This window comes from Acinonyx jubatus, chromosome X (assembly GCF_027475565.1).
Source record: "Acinonyx jubatus isolate Ajub_Pintada_27869175 chromosome X, VMU_Ajub_asm_v1.0, whole genome shotgun sequence".
NCBI classification, from domain to species: domain Eukaryota; kingdom Metazoa; phylum Chordata; class Mammalia; order Carnivora; family Felidae; genus Acinonyx; species Acinonyx jubatus.
Window position 1 is genome coordinate 91,055,234 of NC_069389.1, and position 17,171 is coordinate 91,072,404.

The window sequence follows — 17,171 nt, forward strand, 5'->3', positions numbered from 1 at the left end:
TAGTTTACTGATCTGAGCTCAGGTAGGAAGACTGTGTTCCTGTTGAGTACTTAAAATTAATGAAGGGTTTAAAAGAACACACCAAACAATCTGTATGCTTAAAGGCTTTATTTTGTGATTGATGAAAAAAAAACTACTTCCATTTTAATGACATAAAAACTGGGACTTGTGATTCCACAATAATTTATTGCTTAGAAATGGGGAGTCAAATGGGAAAACTTAGTTCTGTGCTTTCAGCTTCCCTTCCCAAACCTATCTAAATTCTACTTGGTTTTCAAGGTCTGGTTTAAACAACCACCCCCACCTTGCGTAAAGGTTTTGCTGACTAACCCACATACATGGCAAACTTCTTGCTCATAGTAAGTAGTCAATTAATATATCTTGATTAATTGTATTGTCGTATATATGATCAATCCATATCTATCTATCTATCTATCTATCTATCTCTCTATCGATCTATCCATCCATCCTCTTAGGAATGTATGTTCCAATGGTTAAAAGTGAAAGAAGACACAGGAAGAAATAGAGTAGAATTTCTCGCACACCTTCACAAAAACTTTTAAAAACTCAAAGCATCGGCAGAACAAAGGATTTCTCTGAAATGATGTCATGTAATCTCTGTCAACATACTTTAGAGCGATTAAGAAATTATAAATCTTCTTAATAAAGTTTTTTTTGATGTTTATTTATTTTTGACAAAGAGAGAGACAGAGCATGAACAGGGAGGGCAGAGAGAGGGAGACACAGAATCTGAAGCAGGCTCCAGGCTCCGAGCTGTCAGCACAGAGCCCGACGTGGGGCTCGAACCCACAGACCACGCAATCATGACCTGAGCCGAAGTCAGACGCTCAACCGACTGAGCCACACAAGCGCCCCAAGAAATTATAAATCTTCTTAAACTGGTTTATAGCTAAAGTTTAGAGATAGATAGATAGATAGATAGATAGATATAAAAGAGAGAAAGAGACACCCGATTCTATTGGCCACATACATGTTTGGTGAAGATGGGTAATGATCAATGAATGATTAGGATCAGTTCCATATTCTGGCTGTAGAATTCCCTTGTTTTTTAGCTTTTAATTAGTAACCTCAAGGGTCTACACTCATTTTGTAGTGTGAGTTGATGGTTCAGAGTGGAGCAGAACTTTTTCTTTTTTAAGTAATAATTCCCGAATGCCTTTACACCAAATAAATTTCTAAACAAGTTTTATTGCTTCATTTTTATACTGTAATAGGAAATCAGAGGTTACTATTAATGAATTCCTTGAGTGGTAAAATTGTGAACCTGTTAGTTTTTTTTTTTTTTTAATCTTAGAAAAACAGTTAAAATGAATGTAATGCTTCTGTAGGTAGATTGTTCTAGCACTCTTTGGGGGTTTGGTTAGTCACTGATTCCCAAAGGGCTAATAGCCCCATATCTTATATTATTATGTGTAATGTCAGTCTATAATAGATGCAGAGAGAAATTGATGACTATTCTTGGTGGAAGTAAAAGAAAAAGGATCTGGTATGTCTCCAACAAATTTTTTTTAAGCCAAGTTTTTAAAAAGCAGAAATGAGTTGGTTTCTTAACAGACTTATTTCCCTCGTCCTTTCATTATGCTTCTATACCTATTTTTAAAATCACTGTAAACAAATGGATAAAATTGATGACATATGGTAGAATTATAAGTCCGAAAACTACTCATGTATACGATGACCCTCTTCCCCACTTTGGAAGGTATTCTTTATTAGGATGGTTACTTATCTTTTTGAAAAATATACTTTTATTGTCATAAAATGCACATACCATTAAAGTTACCGTCTTAACCATGGTTACATGTACATTTCAGTAGTATTACATACATTCACACAGTTTTGGGACCATCACCGCCATCCATCTTTGTAACTCTTTTCATCTTGTAAAACTGAAACTCTATACCCATTGAACAAGTTCCCCTCCACCCCAATCCTTGGTTACACTTTCTGCCTGATACATTGCCTCTTGCTCCACAAAATCTTAAGTTAGCACACACTCACTCATTTCATTAGTTTGAAGGTTCATTACCACCCTCTCACTGAATTATGGTCTACCTTAACTTTTTTCCTGCTTCTACTGCCAAACCTCAACCAATCATCTCAATGTTTGGTAAGTAGATTGACAAAATTCATGATCTATGTTTATCTGTCAAATTAGTCAATTGCATGATGAAGGTGAATCCAAGGCTGGTAACCATCATGGAATTTCAGCAAGTGTTTGTTGAGGGCCTACTGTATGCCTAACATTTCTTTGGATGGTAGAGAAGTGACACACATATTACACAGTACTTCCCTGAAGAAGTTAATAGTCCTGTTAGACCGAAGGGCAATTCCGTATAATAATATAGTCCTGCAGCTTATAGTACAGACGACAGTGGCTTTCTTTCCTTCCTACCCTCAAGAGCCTCAGTTTCTACAACTATAGAATAAGAGGATTGTACCAAGTGATCTTTCTGATCTTTCTGGATCAAACTAACCTTTTTGTTACAAACAAGGATGCAGAGGGGCGCCTGGGTGGCTCAGTCGGTTAAGCGTCCGACTTTGGCTCAGGTCATGATCTCACAGTTCGTGAGTTCCAGCCCCGCGTCAGGCTCTGTGCTGACAGCTCAGAGCCTGGAGCCTGCTTCACATTCTGTGTCTCCCTCTCTCTCTGCCCCTTCCCTGCTCATGCTCTGTCTCTCTCTGTCTCAAAAATAAATAAACATTAAAAAAAAGAAGAATTTTTAAAATAAAATTAAAAAAAAAACACACAAGGATACAGAAACCACTGAGGTTAAATGCCTTACATCCCTAAGGTTACAAATCTGGAAACATAAATTATATGAATGTATAAAATGGAGAAAGGAATATGAAGAAACCTCTCACAAATTTTACCACTAAAATAAAAGTAGTGAGAATTTAATAGAATTTAATAATTTAATACATCATTACACCTAGAATCTAATGTAATAGTTAAAAACCACTGAAAACTTGAGACGATAATCCATTGCTATAAAGCAATTTGCTACCTTTTTAACCTTAGTGTTGTACTTTGCTGTGGATAAGTACAATTTTCAGAAGAGCAGCCAAACTTGTTCCTATCTATGGTCGATATGCTGAGTCTCTTGATTCAGAGTGAAGCAAATAGAGCAAATAAAAGGACATTTATCTGTAGCCTAATACAGAATGCATGAATGAAAACACTCACATTGTTAGAATTTAAAAAGTATTCTATCCCTCCTCCCACATTTCTTTACTTTTTCATGCAAATTGAAATAATGCTTATTCTTTCTGCCTGGGAGTCATTCTTGGATCACCTTTCTCCCTCTATTCTCAAGCTTCTCAGTTATTTTGGCAAAACGCTGCTCAAAACTTTCCCCCTTTTCATTCCCATTGTGATTATAGAATCGGAGGATTAGCGCCTTAAGGCTCACTTCCGACAACTCCCCAATTCCGCGTTTGAAGTCTACACGTCTCCCACACACATCACAATGCCACAAAATCGGGCTGCCCAACGTCTGGGCAAAGCAGACGTGTGGTTAATAGCAACCAGATGCTAAGGTAGCTGTCAAATGTCGAGACGTTTTATGAAGGTGGGGCTGGGAGGACGATGCAGATTGTAAAGCCAAGGAACAATACCTAAAATTCACATGTGCTATGATTTTGTATGTGCAGTGGAGAGGGACTGCTGGTCATATAAAGGATTATCTAGGTTGACACCCGCACACGTTGTATTGTGTTTGGTTTTGTTTGTTTGCTTTTTGTTTTTTAGGCCTCAAGGTCTGTCTCCAATGTGCCTGGCATGGTGTTTAAGGTTCTATATGCACCATCTTCCTTTTGAATTTGAGTCTTATCTTTCCTACTGGCTTATGAACTCGCATAGGACGAAATTACGTATTATTCACTTCCCCCACAACTACCCTCTGCATACATCATTACACATTGTGGGCTCTTTCAATATATATTTGCTTAATAATTAATACATAAGAGCACACGAGCACTGTGGAGAAAGGTTTTTATAGTACAAATTTACAGTTCAATGACTTGCGTTCTCATCTTTTCTGAGCCTCGATGTTCTCCCCTGTTTAAGTAAGCCAGACTGAATGGTTTACTAAGGGCATTTCAAATGTTACAATATATGAAAATACCAGCAGGTTTGCAGTTCTGAAAATTCGCCTCAATAATAATGCTCAAGTAGTTGAGTTTTATAGCCAAGAAGACAATTGTAACTCTTCTCCAACTACTTAAGAACTCCTTAAACAATCTAAAATGAAACCTCACTTAGGATCTTGATCTTGTCCTTTCCTTTTTCACTCCAGGGCCTAAGTAGGAAATGATTCATTATTTAAAGGTTACTAAACGAGTGGAAATTTCTCTTCTTTTTGTCTTTTTTTGACAGCAAATTTAGGACATCATTGGCTACCAATAACAAATTAAATATAACCATTTTTAGGTGGTTTAAATTAAACCATCTGCAGCCACAGTCCCTCCACAAGAATTAATTAATATCTCGGTGAATATCAGGGCTGTCATTGCTTAGCTGATGATTGAGCTTCGTGATTAGAAATTGTCTTTTCCTTTAATATATTCCTAGACTGAATTGGATATGTAAGCTATTACTTTATAGAGGACTTCAAAAGAAAAGGAAATTTGTGGGCAGATATTCATCTCGAGGCCTTTAATTACATTTCATATTATCTTTTTCCCCTTGTATCAGAACCTTTCTTTTATGAGGCGTATTCAATTTACTGTATTTGTATTCAGAACTCTTTGAGTCTTTGAGAGTGACCGCAGATGGCTGGACGGAGCAAAGGAAAGGCCATTTATAGCTTGTTCATGACTTCTTTCTGTGTTCTATTTTGATTTCTAATTACTTTCTCTTGAAAATGATATCAAGCTCCTTCATCACCATCTTCAATGAATCTAAAGTTATACCCTTTGTGTTGGCATAAAATAATTTCAAAGGAACTATTCAAACTTGGGTCCTCAGCCGGATTTTAACCTGTGGCACTCAAGCCTACTCTAGATCTAGCTGAATAATCGTGTAGATTTCTATCACCATCATCACTTTAAGGATATTTTTTTGAAACTTAACTACACGTGACATTGTAAAAACATGGCAGAGAATATAGCAGTTATTCTTAGAGTCACAGAACTGGCAAGCCAGTATTTAATGAACATTTTTTGTGTGATGTGGTTCCTACCATAGAGGAACTTACATTTCTTTCAGCAAGATAAAATAGATACACGCACCATCAGATGTTCGTTGGATAGCTGAAAATATGATATGGATCTCTGGAGATAGGTGAAGCTTGGAGGTAAAAGAATTTGGACCAATCCATACTCTTCTGGCGTAGCTGAATTTCAGAACTTTCCAAGGGAAAGAAGGTTGTAGAGAGGGAAGAACAGAGGTCCAAACAGTAAGCATTGATTATGCAAAGCTTTGGGGAATATCTAAGTATTATATTTTTCTCAGAATCTTCAAAATGAAACACGCAGGCTTTCTCTCCCAACTGTATACGTTATCACATTCAATTATTGTTAAGGTTCTGCTCTGTGCAAGACATTTGACTGAATAGTCCAAGGTCTCCCAGAAGAGGAAACAATATATAACTTGTGATCTCCAGGAAGCTGGAGTCCAGTTGGGGAGCCAATATATGAGTGCCACATAAAGGATTTGGTCTCCCCCCCCCCCAAAAAAAAAGGTTTCTGTTAAATTAAACTTAGAGAAATTTCCAGGAATAGATATAGAAACGTTTTTGCCCCGAAGCTCAAAGAAGGAATATGGATTTGGATCAATTCTCTCAGGTGCCTTGTTCACTATCACCTGAACTTATAGTGACCAAATCTCTTTTTTGCTGACTCAGAAATTTCCAGATGGATAGCATTTTTGTAGAAAACAGAAACAAAACCAAAAACATCTCCCCGAGTCTGGCGTCCTTCATGCTCAATCTTGTTGCTAGTAAGTAAGTAGATATCTGAATTACACATTGACTTATAGTACTAGTACGTAAATGATTCGCTGTGGATTAAACTCTCAGATAAAATCAGTTGTCTATCAAATGACTACTAATTCTCAATACCAAAAGAGTCATACATTTTTATTAGATAATTTACAGAACTTAATATTTTTAGGAATATTAGCAAAGTAATTCACAATTCCAAAATACAAGGATGACATTATGAAAACATTAACAAGTTGGGTACTAGGAATTTTAATAAAGCAATGGAACTAAAGTATACTGATAGCATTTGTAACAGACTTCCTATTGCTTGTGTTTCAAAGATAAATGAATACAGGCTTAAAAAAAGGGCCCCTAACTTGTTCCAGGTCACTCAGCTAATTATTGGCAAAGCTTACAAGGAGAACCCAAATCTCTTAAACCTCAAATGAGGTTCTTTTCCACCATGGTCTACCTCTTCTTGAAGGCTATGTGGCACATGAAATGAAAGCCTTTAAAAATTTGACATCATACTGTCCTTGAGAATCACGTCATGCTTAGTAAATCTAGAATAAACAGAAAGTGAATTCACACTGTTGGTCTCAATAACCAGAAAGTTCGTAGTACAAGTGTGTGAATATTTTCAAGGTTGTGATTTTCATTCTTACTGACATAGATAAGAGATCCCGTGTGTGATATATTATATATATATACACACATATATATATACATATGTATATATATACATGTATATATATATACATATATACATACACACATATATATACATATGTATATATGTATATATATACATATATATGTATATATATACATATATATACATATATATGTATATATGTATATACATATGTATATATATATGTGTATGTATATATGTATATATATATATATTCAGAATGAGAGGAAGAGAATCATGGAAAAGACAAGAGTATTTTCTGCAGTTTAAATTAGATAACTGACCAGTTGACAGGCCGTGTGCATTTATTTATGGTAGCATTTTTATTTTTTAATTTGTTAAAGCAACTGAAGTCTGAAACAGCTCAAGGCTGGATGATTCCTTTCTATAAATTACGTCTCTTGAAATGTACAAATGCAAGCATGAGTCACTAGCTACAGAATTCCAGCTTTAATCCATTATGTCATTTTTATAAGGAAACAAACCGGTAACCTTCACGTGGTGTTAAGGACAATGAATCTGTGAATTACAGACTATGGGAAAGATGTGATCATAACACGAACAGTCCAATGAGTTCGATGCTATGATCTAAAAGGGAAAAAAAAATAAAGTACATTTTGAAGGCAAACTGAAACATTCACATACCTTGGAAGCAAATGTCAAATAGTTAACTTTCAGTTAGATGTGCATGGGCAGAAACGGTAACCAGAAAGAAAACGCACAGCCCAAGCAAATCTGCAATGTAGGTTTTGTGGAGTGGTTTCAATTTTCTATTGATTCATCGGAACTTTTCAACTATAGGGTTACTGAAATTGTTATTTATACGTACCATTCCATCTAGTAAATACAGTGCAAAATCTCTGAGGCAGGAGGTGGTTCAGGGAAGTCACGGATACCTCTCATAAAAAGGGGGAAAGGGAAAGGAATTAAATATTGAGCCCCACTCTATCCTAGTCAATGCATTTGACAAAGTACATACATTCCCTCATGTAATTTGCACGACAACCGTAATAAACAGGAAATGGAGACACAGAGAATTTAAGTCACATGCCCAAGCGCATAGCCCATCTACGTAGAGCCAGGCATCAAGCCAAGCCTGTCTCACTACAGAGGTTATGGATACTTTTTCCATGGCACCCTGATTAGCAGCCTGAAGTTTTTAAAATACGCCAAATGTTCATGCCCAAAATGTACTGTCACTATAACATTTACTTAGTCACTGACAATGTCCTCAAAGGACTACATAAACGGAAAACAAGTCAGGAGACATCAGTCATATGTAAGCTTCTACAAATCAAGGATGCGTGTATTCTCAAAGATGTCAGTTCATTTTTAAAGGTGAGGGAATTATTATTTACTAATAGGATTAAAGGTGGAAAAAGCGTGCAAAACGTTATCTAATAATAGTAATTGGCAATGAAATAGAAAAATGGTAGAAATGAATCATAATATTTTTTTTAAAAATACCTGACACAGTTTATGTAATCAGAGGTCTTTGTGATTAAGAGCATTTAGAGTATGTAAAAGTAAAAAAAAAAAAAAATTTGTTTTGAAGATGGTGTTTAAGATTAGATGAGGAGTTTTATTTTATTTTTTTCAATGTTTATTTATTTATTTTCAGAGAGAGCTTGAGCAGGGGAGTGGCAGAGACACAGGGAGGGAGACAGAGAATCCCAAGCAGGCTCCGCACTGCCAGCATGGGGCCCGATGCAGGGCTCGAACCCACGAACTGTGAAATTGTGACCTGAGCCAAAGGCAAGAGTCGGACGCTTAACCGACTGAGCCACGACCCAAGGCGCCCCTTAAAGAGCAATTTAAATAAGTTTTAGAGTCTGAGTGTTCTCATCTTATGAGGGTAACAATTTGTCCCTTGCAAGATTGTTCTAAGGATGTGATGCATAACGTGTACACAGAAGCTAGCACATGATAAACTTAAAATAAACAAGAAAAAAAAAAAAGACCAGACAGATTTACCTTAAGTTCCCCCAAATCACATTTACTAGGGGGAAAAGGCAGTCATAATAACACAGGAAACATTTTGAGTACGTATGCCGTGAAATTCCATTCTGCTCTTATAGCTTCATAACATAATAAATGCTTCTATTTTAATCTAATTTCATATATGATAGTTATATTTTCTCATCATTTAACAAGCTCAACTTTATTTTTTTTTATTTTTTTAAATGTTTATTTATTTTTTAGTCAGAGAGAGAGAGAGAGAGAGAGACAGAGCGTGAGCAGGGGAGGGGCAGAGAGAGAGGGAGACAGAATCTGAAGCAGGCTCTGTGCTGTCAGCACAAAGCCTGATGCGGGGCTCGAACTCATAGACTGTGAGATCACGACCTGAGCTGAAGTCAGACGCTTAGCCGACTGAGCCACCCAGGTGTCCCAACAAGCTCAACTTTAAACATGGCATCTGCATTTTATTTATTTATTTTATTTTATTATTGTTATTATTATTTTTTTTTTACATTTACATCCAAATTAGTTAGCATATAGTGCAACAATGATTTCAGGGGTGGATTCCTTAATGCTCCTTACCCATTTAGCCCATCCCCTCTCCCATAGCCCCTCCAGTAACCCTCAGTTTGTTCTCCATATTTAGGAGTCTCTTCTGTTTTGTCCCCCTCCCTGTTTTTGTATTATTTTTGTTTCCCTTCCCTTATGTTCATCTGTTTTGTCTCTTAAAGTCCTCATACGAGTGAAGTCATAGGATATTTGTCTTTCTCTGACTAATTTCGCTTAGCATAATACCCTCCAGTTCCATCCATGTAGTTGCAAAAGGCGAGATTTCATTCTTTTTGATGGCCGAGTAATACTCCATTGTATATATATACCACACCTTCATTATCCATTTATCCATCGATGGACATGTGGGCTCCTTCCATACTTTGGCTGTTGCTGATAGTGCTGCTGTAAACATGGGGGTGCATGTGCCCCTTTGAAACAGCACCCCTGTATGCCGCGGATAAATGCCTCGTAGTGCAATTGCTGGGTCATAGGGTAGTTCTCTTTGTAGTTTTTTGAGGAACCTCCATACTGTTTCCCAGAGTGGCTGCACCAGCTTGCATTCCCACCAACAGTGTTTTCTTTTGGTATACTGATAATATATTTTGTACTGAGTTTTTCCTGCAACTTTTACAGTGAAGCTGATCGTGCCCAGTTGAGTAAATATTGTGACTAAATGGTTTTGTATAAAAACAAAGCATACCAAACAAATCCACCAGTGATCTGAGAATATTTTAAGAACGAGTTTTCAATATTACTCAGAGCAAAAGCCTATAGAGTATTCAGAACCTGTCATTAGTTTTTAGCTGAACTCTGAATTTGTTAGCTTTAAGGAAACTGGAAAGGGGGCTGTGAGGAAGACATAAACTTGCACAACAAACTACAAAACCAACCCCTCCCCAAAATAACCCGTAATGAATATCAACTGTGAAAAGAGGAGTTTAAAATAAAGTTTCAAACACAGCTTTTGCCCATAACAAAGAAGGCATAGAGTTTCTTCTACTTGGTCCTTTTTTGGATGCTTACGGACTTGGCACGTTCCTCACCAGAGAAGTCACTGGAACGTATGGTTTCGTATTAAGATCAATGACTGAAAAGACTCATCTCAAATAGAAAAGTTTGCATCATTCTGATTATACATAAACACTTAATATTTGCTGATGCGAGATAGAGGCCATAGAAAAATTGACCTTTGGGTGTATCTTATTCAATTAAAAAAGATTTCATAATGCTTCAGCTGTCTGGCTATATTGGTTGTTGTTTTTTTTTTTTAATCTTCTGCCCCAGCTTCGGCATCACTACAAAATACGTACAACTTTCAGAGCTTCGGGTATTGACGTTATTGTTACTTTTTAATTTTTATTTATATAGAGCGTGAGCAGGGGGAGGGGCAGAGACAGAGAGAGAGAGAAAGAGAATCCCAAGTCGACTCCATGCCGTTAGCACAGAGGCCAACGCAGGGCTCGACCTCAGGAACCTGAGATCATGACCTGAGCTGAAACCAAGAGTCAGTCGCTTAACTGACTGCGACACCCAGGCGCCCTGCATTATTATGTTTTAATTAAAACCTGGCCTTTCCTGATTCTCGATGTATATGTGTTTACACAATTATCATGTGAAATTAATGCAGTTCCCCATGTATTTTTAACAATATTATCAATCTTTCAAAGTTATTTTAAGACCTGATGTTTTTATTGGTAGTAATGGATTCAATCCCAAATCTTTTTTAACAGTTTTATTGAGATATAATTCAGATACGATGCAATTCACCCACTTTAAAGTATACAGTTCGATGGTTTCTAGGTTGAGAACTTTTTCATGATCCTCAAAAGGATCCTTTCTTTGTGTATAGACTTGCTTATTCTGGAACCCACAAACTTTTGACATATGTACTTGCTGGGAATGTCGGACAGGTTGTTTTATATTAAGAAGAGTTGGCAGGGGCGCCTGGGTGGCTCAGTCGGTTAAAGCGTCCGACTTCAGCTAAGGTCAGGATCTCGCGGTCTTGTGAGTTCGAGCCCCGCGTCGGGCTCTGGGCTGATGGCTCAGAGCCTGGAGCCTGCTTCCGATTCTGTCTCCCTCTCTCTCTGCCCCTGCCCCGTTCATGCTCTGTCTCTCTCTGTCTCAAAAATAAATAAAACGTTAAAAAAATTAAAAAAAAAAAAGAAGAGTTGGCAAATAAAACAAAAGAAAATTTGTGGTTAGATTCAGGCAATACAGTCTTGATTTATCTGGCTCAATCCTTAACTTTTTTAAACTTCTGAATGTAATAAAATTTTGCGTCTGGGATTGTATCACCTTCATTTTTGTCTCAAGTTTTATGTTAGGACCACAAAATCAATAAAAAGGGAGGCATCCTTAAAGTACTTCTGTTCAAAATTAATTGATTTCAGAAAAACCTTAGTTTCACACTCAGGAATATTGCATCTCTCCCTTTCTTTCATTTTTGCACCCAATCAACACCGGCCAAACTTGACTATCCTTTACAGAAAGGAGGCATTTACATCAGAAAACTTTTGAGTATGTGCTATTTGCAGTTGAATGCCTCGGCCTCTGGTTGTTAGGGGGTTTTTTGGTTCCCCCCCCTCAATCTCTAATATGGAACACACCTCCTTAAAATTACACCTATTCAGAGCATTTTTGTGAACTAAAACTGCCTTTCATTCTGCTAGGCTTCGCATTATTCTTTTATAATAGCCGCGTAGCGTAACACATCACTAGGAACTTTCAATTCGTATACACGTTAGCTGCCAACCTCAAAAAGCCACTTTAATCACGTAAAACCTACCGCCTTCTACCCAAAATATGATATCTATTATTTAATATACTTCCCATTTGCAGCGATCAGTCTCGTAATGTCTAGTAACATATATAAATAGATCCTATTAACATGCCCAAATTCATGTTTTAATCTTCTTTTTCTGAAGCGTATATGCTCTATACACAATAGAAAATAATTTGTTATTGTTACTTGTACTAATGAGGATGTGATTGGTAATGTGCTGTTTTGTACTGGAAAACTTTGTCCAGTGGTTTTGTCTTTTGAAATTGCTCCTTTGGTTTGCCATGTTCACTTGAACTTGTGATGCACTGTTCCAAGTATCACCAATGGTCCACTCCAGTGCTCTCTTGGACACCACACAGAAAGCTTTAAAGGCAGTATTACGTTAGATAAAGAAGGTGGTATTAGAATATCCAGTGAACTTGAAGAGAAAGTTATGAAAATGTGAATGAATAAATCAACAGGATAAGGCAAGGGGATATGCTTTAAATAGTCTATAAACAAGACTCAGTGAAAGAAAAGAATGTTTTGAACAAAGGACAGAAGAAATAGAAAAGGAGAAGAGCATACCTTATGGTTCCATTGATAGGAACTTCTAGAATGGGCAAAATAATCTAAAGTGATAGAAGTAAGGAAATGGTCACTCTGAGTCAGTGGGGGGTGACTACAAAGGAACAGAAAGATAGAGCCATTCGGTATCTTCATTGGCACGGGGATTGCACAGGTGTGTATTTTCTTCCTCAAAACTGGTCAAACTCCATATGTAAAATATGTACATGTTATTATATGTAATTTATACTTCATTAGAGTAAACTGTGTAGAAGTCAAAGCACTCAGTAAAGGGTAACCATTGTGTTTGAATGGGATCAGATTTTAATCCCAAATGAAAGATGACCTCCTTCTTTTTAAATACGAAATATCTGCGTCATTCCAAAGAAGTACATTACACTCTTTTGTAATGTATTCCTGCTTCTCAGGATTGAGTACTGCCATTTTTTTTTTAAATTTTTTTTTTAACGTTTATTTATGTTTGGGACAGAGAGAGACCGAGCATGAACGGGGGAGGGGCAGAGAGAGAGGGAGACACAGAATCGGAAGCAGGCTCCAGGCTCTGAGCCATCAGCCCAGAGCCCGACGCGGGGCTCGAACTCACGAACCGCGAGATCGTGACCTGGCTGAAGTCGGACGCTTAACCGACTGAGCCACCCAGGCACCCTAGAGTACTGCCATTTTAATGATGACGCTTAGCCACAGTAAGACAGGCATTTCTTTAATAGACATTCTACTTTAAATGCCTGTTTTTTTCCCTGTGATTTCAACCGAGGAGAAATAAAGCAGCAAACTTATCCATTAAATCTTCGCAGGATTCGTATGACTTTGAAAGCGCGATTTTGAATTGAAACGACTGTTTCATAATACTCTTTCTGCGGGTAGGCTGAAACCAAAATAACACTAATTTTTGCAGGAAAAGGAAGATAAAATCTGCCTTGGACAATCACAAAATTCCCCTTCATACCACTTTATAAGTCAGTTATAAATAGCATCAGAAGTAATAGGGTTGCACATGAGAAATTGAAAGATAGTGCATGCACTATTTTTGGAAGAGCCATTGTGTAGTGTTTGGATCAGTATGTAGAGCTAGGTTGTGGCTAGGGGCGTCTTTCCTTTTTCTCTGGAGTCAGCAGCCTACAAAGGAGAAAACTTTATCAAAGTCATGTGGGAATTTTATTTTTATTTTTATTTTTATTTTTTATTTAAATTCAAGTTAACATACAGTGTTGTCATGGCTTCAGGAGTACAACCCAGTGATTCATCCCTTGTATATGACACCCACTGCTCATCCCAAAAAGTGTCCTCCTTGATGTCCATCAGCCATTTAACCCGACTGCCCACCCACCACCCCTCCAGCAACCCTCGGTTTGTTCTCTGTCTTTAAGAGTCTCTTCCGGTTGGCCTTGCTCTCTGTTTTGATCTTATTTTTCCTTCCCTTCCCCTACGTTCATCTGTTTGGTTTCTTAAATTCCACATACGAGTGAAATCGCATATCTGCCTTTCTCTGACCGACTTATTTCGCTTAGCATAGTACTCTCTAGTTCCATCCATGTTGCTGCAAATGGCAAGATTTCATTCTTTTTCATTGCTGAGTAGTATTCCATTGTGTATATATGCCACATGGTTTTTATCCATTTGTCCATCGATGGACATTTGGGTTCTTTCCATAATTTGGCTATTGTTGATAGTGCTGCTCTACACATCATGTGGGAATTTTAAAGACAACAGTTGAGTAAGGTAAAAAGAAACTTGAAATGACAGAATGCTGATGACAAAATATATCTCAGATTTATGTATAAATAACCGAAAGAAAAAGACTGGAGTGTGTGACAGATATAAAATCTGAATGTAAAGAATGCCATCAGTGTGGAGCAGAGGCAGATCAAGTGGGATTAAAGAGAGAGACAGAAATGGGGGGGGAAAGTTAATTTTGCCTAGGGTATTCCAGACTTTTTCAAAATTAATTAAAATTTTAGAAATGTACACGAAAATGTTGCAAACACCAGAAAAAGTATGTTTTTCAGTTGATAGGTCTGGAAGTAATTTTTTAAACTGTAAGATCGATTGTTTTATGGAGGAGCAGAAATGCTTCATTATATCTCATTTCTCCCCCCCAAGGGAGTGTGGAAACCCGCAATAAATAAATCCTGTGTGAATAGGTAAAATTAAGTGGGAGCTACAGCAGTAGAACAGGTCATTACTATGTACTGAAATGATTTCAGGCTTTGCCGCAATTCTATGTTTCATTTTTACCGTACAGACTAATAACTTGGCAATCGACTTCTTCAGCATGCAAGGAGTCTCATCATGGCTCAAAAATTACTAATTTTGTACTTCTGGGTCTGGAAATGTGCTAGGCAGAACCAGGTTTACATCCCTTTTCATGAAGAAATTATTTTTATTTACTGTAGATCCCCTACCATTTCACGAAAACACATGTTTAAGGTGATCATGTGTTCTCACATATTTATTTCATAAATCTTTGTATTATTTAGAGCTGTAAAACAGACAAGAACATTCTAGTGCAAATTTATAATATTAAATGTATTTTCCTGACATTTAGATTAAGATAGCAAAGCTTTTACCCATGTTGCTTTTCATTAATTTGAAGTCAGAACTACTCTTTATTTACTGTCATAAGGAATGAAAAATATAACAATTTGTTGGCATAGTCCATTGTCTCTTGAATGATTAAGAGGGTAGTCACATTAAATTATTTAAATTGTAGATTTAAATTTATTGCATTAATATTTTATACTATGCTTCAAATCTGTTACTTTATATTGATAAGTTTATGAGCTAATAAATTATTTTAACGTCTTCAAATAATACGATAATTAATATTGCATATGTATTTTTTATAACTCTAGTCGTCTTTTCATTATTTGATTTTAGTTACTTGAATGAATGGAAGAATTAGTTTTGTAGGGGAGGAAAAACTTTTCCTCTACACTGTTGGGTTCTGTTACTGAGACCTGCAAACTAAAATGACAAGTGAGAGAATAACAGGAGAAAAAGTTGTGTTTCATGTACATATGAAGCCAACAAAAAAAGCAACTGGCTTGTTTAACAGTAAAGTTAAGGACTCATATACTTAACTTGGTAGGAAAAAGAAGTGAAGAACAACTTCTCCAGGAAAAGCAAATAGGTTTCTTTAGTAAAAACAAGTGGGTTTTTTAGGAGAACAGATGGGAGAGAAGTTTGTGATAATGTTTGTCTATACAGGTACCAGTGGTCTTTCCATCTACCACAGAGCTATACAATTTTGCGGAGAGGGTATTCATGGTAGCCTCATTAACCCAGACATTACAGCTTTTAGTCAGATAAAGGAAACACAGGAGGCTTTTTTTTTTTTTTCCTGCAATATGGTTACAGCAAATTTATTTGTCCTGCAAAAATGTAGCTGGCTAATATTTGTATTAATTTTGTTTTCAAATCTCAAAATAAACACTGTCAACCGATAGGTTTCAAATAATTGATACTGAAAAGGCGATTTTTCAAATGTCATTTCCCCTTCCAGCTTCTAGTATCGTTTTTCATACCTATGGGTAAAATACCATTTAATTAATCCTGGTCTGTAATTACTTCCTGGGAAATAATGTTTTAACTTAATATTTGAATCATGATTTTGCTGGTTCATGTATAATACTCCACTGATATTTAATTTTCTCTGTTATCTGCTGCACTAATGGTTGGGGCTTTTTAAAATTAACTTTATATAAATGAAACAGTCTTCTGGTGCCTTATGGGTATCAGCCTCATTACTTTTCAGTTATGCTTTATACATGGATAGTATAAATAGCTATTGTAAATAACACTTTACTTACAGAGTTCTCATTGCATTTTTCTAAACGTTTCTTTTCAGGGATATCAACCAATATCCATGAGCATCTATAGGCCAACCATCGCCATCCTTCAAAAGTAATTGTAAGTATACCCATAAACATGCTACAGCACTCTCATTTTGCAGTAATATTCAACCATTATAGTTACGAGAGTCTGCTTATTTTGGTAATGTAGACCTACCTCTGAACTAGTAAACATTTTCCACGAATGATTTACCATATTTGAAAAAGAATATTATTTCATTGGTAAATAACATTTTAATGCAGCTTTAAAAAAAAAAAACTCAGCCTGTTTAATTACCAAATAATGTGTTAAACAGACACCCTTGCCAAAATGTTTAATCAGCACCCTGACTTTATACTAAATAAATATCAAATAAGATAACATAAATAAGAACAACTAGGTTAGTCAAGACAAACTGTGAACTTTAATTTTTCTCCTTCAGAAACAAACTGACGTCCGAGATTAGGCCATAGAAAATACAGCTATTATTTTCCTATGATAAACTTTTGAAGATATTCTTGATGGATGGACCCAAAAATCTCAGGAGGAGTATGAGGGGAGACTGAGAATTTTGTTTCTTCTTTTTTTAAATTTTTTTAAAGTTTATGTATTTTTGAGAGAGAGAACGGGAGTGGGGGAGGGGCAGCGAGAGAGGGAGACAGAATCCGAAGCAGGCTCCAGGCGCTGAGCTGTCAGCACAGAGCCCGACGCTGGGCTCGAAACTACGAACCGTAAGATCATGACCTGAGCCGAAGTTAGACGCTTAACCGACTGAGCCTCCCAGGCACCCCTGAGAATTTTGTTTCTTAAAAAGGAGTATCAGGGGGTTCCTGGGTAGCTCAGT

General features: G+C 36.7%; 1 protein-coding gene across 2 annotated transcripts in view; it reads left to right on the forward strand.

The window, feature by feature from the left end:
• Window positions 1–17,171, forward strand: part of HTR2C (5-hydroxytryptamine receptor 2C) — a 288,259-nt gene that overhangs the window by 7,898 nt on the left and 263,190 nt on the right. For both annotated transcript variants that reach the window (XM_027054887.2, XM_027054888.2), the window contains exon 2: window positions 16,344–16,405. The gene's annotated coding sequence lies outside the window, so the exon portion shown is untranslated. The remainder of the gene's footprint in view (window positions 1–16,343; window positions 16,406–17,171) is intronic.